Here is a 6,007-nt window from a genome sequence, read left to right as displayed (position 1 = left end):
TGATAGAAATTTCCCACCTGGCCTCAGAGAATGACCCCATTATCTCAGAGTATCAGAGGGCTGATGGAGTATATTCATACCTAGCCACCATTCTGGGACTTCTCCTTGGGACTCCCTTCTTTCAGGGATTTCTCCCACTAACTTCTTTTATCTCTCCCTTGGGTGTAAGCAGCTCTGGGCTCTATCTCTCTTATTGTGGAAACCCACAGATTTCTTCTCCCCCAAAACGTATGTGCTGATATATCGAGCCATCTCTGTGCCTCTTTCAGTCTAACATCTTTGTCTCCTCATCTATCTCTGCATAAATTTCAGTCAAACATGTCTTTTCAGGATAATGCTTGGTACTAAGGTGGCAGAGTTCAGATGATTGCAGTAGAAAGCCAGTGTGTACAAATAGTCTATGAGACCCTATCATGAAAACACCCAGCAAAAAACAAGGCTGGTGGATTGACTCACTTGAGTAAGCATGGGGCCCTAAATTCAAACCCTAGTACTGCCAAAAAGAAACCTTTCAAAAATTTGCTTCATTTTCATCAACTCATCCTCAGACTCAGGCTATTATTTTTGGTGGGCTCTAGGGGGTTCAGGTCAGCAATACCCTACTCTATGTTACAGGCATTTTGTTAAGATTTGCAGCATAAGATGTAATTCCTTATCAATATCCAAGCCACAGTTCTCAGGTACCAGGTTTCCTAACTTCCTTGTTTGTCCTCATTGGACACTTTCTGCTCCAAGACAGTCCTACCACAGCAGCCATGATATCATCATGTTTGTCATCTGATGAAATACAAGGTGAGACTACTCTCATTTTTGTCTGTAACTGAGTTGCTGCCTTTTTACATGGGTTCTCAAATAAATGAGTATTTGTTTGGGGAGTAAAAGGTTATTGCATATATATAACTCAAGGAGACCTGTGGAAATTAGAAGAAAGGATAACTTGTGCTATTACTTGAAATTACTAACTTCTTAAAAAGGTTTACTATATCATAAATGAGCTTGGTATAAATTTGGTGACATAGGAATGAGTTTCATGTTTCCTTTTATTCAGGAGGAACAGAAGGAATATAATTTCAATGTAAGTTCAATTAACTCACATTATGTCTCCTTCCTTCTCTTCTGATGTGAATAATATAAGAGAGAAGTAAATGTGTACCCTTAAACATGAGTTATCGTTCACAATGACAGTATAATTCCTGTCTAGAAACTGTCACTGTCCCTCAAAAAAAATTCTTGGTCTACTATTCATCCCAACTTGCACTCAGATAAGTGACCTTGAAGTATTGTTGTTTCATAGAGAAAATCACAGTGGACTACCATGCTACCCACAGGGGAATCCCACAATGTAGTACTCTGTACATATTCACAGCATTACTAAAACTGGGGCCAGTACCTCTTGCATCACGTTCTCTAAGCACAGCAGGATGAAAAGACCACAAATGAAGGCATAGTTTTAAAATCCTTCAATAGAGCTGGGAACCCATGGCCACCCCTGTAATCCTAGCAATTCAGCAGGGTCAGGATATTAGGAGGATCAGGGTTCTAGACTAGCTTGGGCTAATTGCTCACAATAGCTGATACTGAAATACCCAACACAAAAAAGGGCTTTTGGAATGAATCATATAGTAAAATGCCTGTTTTGCAAGTGTGAGGTCCTGAGTTGAAACCCCAGAACAACATCTACAAAAATATTCTTGAATAATTTTAAGGAATTTACCACCAACAATTGTGACTCAAAGTAAGGAAAAGTCTCAAGTCATAGAGAGCTGTGTCTTAACTTGAAATCCCTTGTTACTTGCCTTAAAAATCAAGCTCTACAAAATGGTGCACAAGTCCTGTATTTTATAGTGAATCATGATGGATAAGCCCAAAGGCAGGGTGGCATGCAGTGCCCCTCACTGTCCACATCTACACATGAGCAGCTGCTGACACATGACTGAAGAGGCACTGAATATGGACACAGAAATGACCAATGACAACATAATAATCACTTGCACAGTAACTTTCCTTAGAGAAGGTGGACACACACCCCAGCCTGTACTCAGTGTCACCTGCTATCATGGACTTTCTTTACTGCCTTCATTTCTAACTTAGGTACAGGATGTTAACAATTTTTTCAGTACTTCACATTGCCCAAGATCAAGTGCCAGCCTTCCACAACATAGCACTTCCTCACCTCTATAGTCAGAGCACAGTGTGTCAAGATTACCAATTATAATTCTGTATGTTTTTGCAGTCTATATACCTTGTATGTGATTCAATTATTGGAAGGCAAATCTTCAGATATCTGGCTTTAATTTACAAAAGGTTTGAGGTTAATACAAATCCTACATTAGGAGTTGAAACCCATGATCTTGTGATCACTGTAACAGTTCTCCTCTATTCTGAGAACTCATAGCTTTAGCAATCCTCTTCACCATGGTTATTTGGAAGAAAGGAACTTGGATAATCCTGTGACCAATAATGAAACTCATATTTAAACAACTGCCACATCTTCTGTCAGTGGGGCTGAAATAATTTATTTTAGTAAAGTAGTGAAAGCCCCTTCTGAGAAACAAACTAAAGCAAATATGTCTAGATGTGCTACTAAAGTGGTAGATCACCAGACTTCAAATCATGAGGTCGTGAGTTCATTCCTCAATCCTTCCAAAGGAAAAAACCAAAATTACAATATCCCATGCTGTTCTTGCACTGGTGGCTCATAGGTAAAACCCTGGGTATTAGGGAAGCAGAGATCAGGAGGATCACAATTTGAAATCAACCTGGGCAAATAGTTTTTGAAATACTATCTTGAAAATACCAAAGACAAAACAGGGCTGGCAGAGTGACTCCAGTGTTTGAGCATTCAAGTGAGAGGTCTTGAGTTCAAACACCAGTACTACCAAAAAAAAAGTTCCATGTTCCCACTGACAGCATATCTCCTCTCTAGAAAAGGAAAGTGCCTCTCAAAAAATATTCTAAGTTTGCTGTTCATCTAAACTTAGATGAGTGGCTTCAAGCATTGATGTTTCAACTGGGAAGTCACAGTGGATTTGCTCAGCTCTCAATCTAAACTCATAATGGGCTGGCACTCTGTACATGATCTCAGCATTTCTCAAAGTGGAAGCCAGGACATGTTGTAGCATTTACTCCATGCACAGCAGAATGATGGGGCATGTGTGGAGTGTTAGTTAAGAATCCTGGAAGAGAAGTGGATGTTTGTGGCTCACACTTGTTTTCCTAGCTACTCAGAATGCAGAAGTCAGGAGAACCCTGTTTCGAGGCAGCATAGGCAAACAGATCACAAGATCCTACTTGAAAAAACCCAACACAAAAATGGCTGACAATGAGGATGAGTCCCCAAATAATAAGTGTGGGGTCCTGAGTTCAAATCTCCAGAATAACAACAACAGCAAAAGAACTTTCCATAATTTCTAAGGATTACACCACAGATAATTGTGGCCCAGAGTAAGGAAAAGTCTCAGCTCATAGTGTACTGACTGAACTCAAGATCCCAAGTTGAGTTTCAAAAAACTCAACTATTGCAACATGATTCATTAAGCCTATACTCTGTAGAGAATCCATAAGGTGGTCATTATTCTCTAAGGAAACCCTAGTAAACTCAATTACCCATAATGCTGGACTTGTGGGAGTCCTAGTTTAGTCTCTTGTCACCATACAAATTCAGAGGTATACTTTTATTTTATCTCTCCCAGGAAATAAAAACAAAACTCATAAGCAAACATTTGCCTTCTACTGTTTTACTTTAACACTGGTCTGAAAGCATTAAATGGAAAATTCCAGAAATCAACATAATTTTCATATTATAAGTGTTCCATTCAGAGTAATGTCACAAAACCTGGCATCCATTATTTTCCTCGACTCATTTCGTTGCCCAACTCTCGCATGATGTTATATCATGAATGATAAATAAAGGTGAGTACATAGAATATAATATTGGTTGAGAGAGAACCAATTCAAAAACTTTACAGTCTATTGGTATGATAGTTATTTTCATCAATAGTTGTCAAGTCTGATATCTTAACATGCACAATTTGTAAAATATTATATGTATGTATAGTGAAAAGAGTGTTTATAGGGTTAAATGTGATCCAGTATTTGAATAATCCACTCAGGGGGATCTTTGGTACATGTTACCCTCTGATAAGTGGGTTCTGTGGCTTTTTTATTTACTTGACTATTAAAAAGCACACCACTCATGTCAGACTATCTGGCTTACTGACCAAGAAAGAGTGATAGGGTAGAACTTGATAAAGATGACAGGGAAGGGGGAGATTTTCTAGAAGACAATGAGAATGTACATGCCCAAGAAAACCATCTTTCATTCCCAAAGTAATTGTCCTCATTCTGGGATCCTTCTGACTTCTCTCTTAGTTTCTGTCCTCCCTCTTGCTCCACCTTGAATTCCAGTTACTAAAGGAATCTCTATGCAATCCTTTCTACCTGGAAGTGGGAGGGCCTCGCCCTGGATAGTGATTAACTCTCCATAGGGAAAGAAATTAGCAGGGCGCCTATGCTATTTATTGGAAGAGCAAGTGGAGACTGCATTCCTATGCAACCGTAAGTTTCTCAAGAACCCTGCAGACCCTGGGGACAAGCATGTCTGCTCCAGGCTGTGCTTGTGAAGAGACCCATAGGGATGTCCTGTGGTGAAGAGCATAGCAGAAGACAAGTCACAGAGCGTAAGTACACAGTGACCTTAGTCTTGTCCCTTCGCCTTCATTTAGGTAGAATTGGACTGTATGAAATAGCAAAGATTGGGCCTCCTCTCCTGACTTCCTGGAAGACATCCCATGTGGAGAGTGACCATAAGGGGCAAAGTACAAGGACAGGATGGGAGCAATTTATGTATTTTCCCAGCCTAGGGTTGAGGTGGAGAGCTGAAGAGAAGAGTGTTCCAGCTCCCAGGGATGGAGGCTTCTTGGTTCCTATTCCCATTCACTGTGCCTTCATATTTGGTCTGCCTGCATCTGACTGCAGCAGCTCTGTCAGTGATTTCCTCTCAGTAGTGATTCTCATATCTAGAGAACAAGTAGGTGTGATGGAGAGATTTTGTATTGCTATGACATTAAGTAGGCATTAGATTTAGTGGCATCCAGTGGGTGGATGCCAAGGATATTCCTAAACATAGTTCAGTGCTCTGAACATTCCCCACAAAGAAATATCCAGCTTACAATGTTGCTAGTGCTGAAGCTGAGAAACCTTGCTGCAGATGCATCTTGCTTTTGCTGCTGTAACCCAGATCATCACTACTGGACCACACACTATGCTATCATGTATCTTTTTTCTACTGGGATATAATACAGTTTATTTTCTATACTAAGTGAGCACTGTATGACTGAGCTATATTGTCAAAGTTATGCACATATATATTTAAGACAGGGTTTCACTATGTAGTCTGGTCTGTCCTTGAACTCTTCTCCTTTATTATGGGTGGAAGTGGGGTTTGAACTCAGGGCTTGATGTCTGATAGCCCAGGCTCTAACACTTTAACTACTCCAGCAGACCATTCTTGTGTTGGATTATTTTCAAGATAGTGTCTTTCAAACTATTTTCCTGGGATGGCTTTGAACCTCAATCCTGATCTCTGCCTACTGAGTAGATAGGTTGACAGGCATGAGTCACTGTCACCAGCTCTAACCTGGAACTCTTGATCCTCATGGCTGATCCTTGTGAAGTGCTGACTTGAAGGCTTATAACAGTTGCTGTTATTTTTCTCTGCCCTCCATCTCCTGTTTGCTTCTTTACTTCCATGCCTCCTTACTTTCTTCCTTCTTCCTACTTATTCTTTCTTCATTCTGTCTTTCTTTTTTATATCTTTTCTGTTTAGGTTGGCAATTTTATGTAAATTATCTGATATATCATGTAAATATTTCTTTTTGCAAAGAGGTTCCTCTTTTACATGTAACCACTCTTAACTTGAATACATTGTTGTTATATCAGTTTCAGACAGTGCACATCTGTTTTCCCAATATTCCATCTACTTCTTAACTTTACCCCAGAATAGATT

The sequence above is a fragment of the Castor canadensis genome, chromosome 14, assembly GCF_047511655.1.
Source record: "Castor canadensis chromosome 14, mCasCan1.hap1v2, whole genome shotgun sequence".
Classification (NCBI taxonomy): Eukaryota; Metazoa; Chordata; class Mammalia; order Rodentia; family Castoridae; genus Castor; species Castor canadensis.
The sequence above is the reverse complement of the archived record's forward strand: the minus strand, read 5'-3'. Positions refer to the sequence as shown.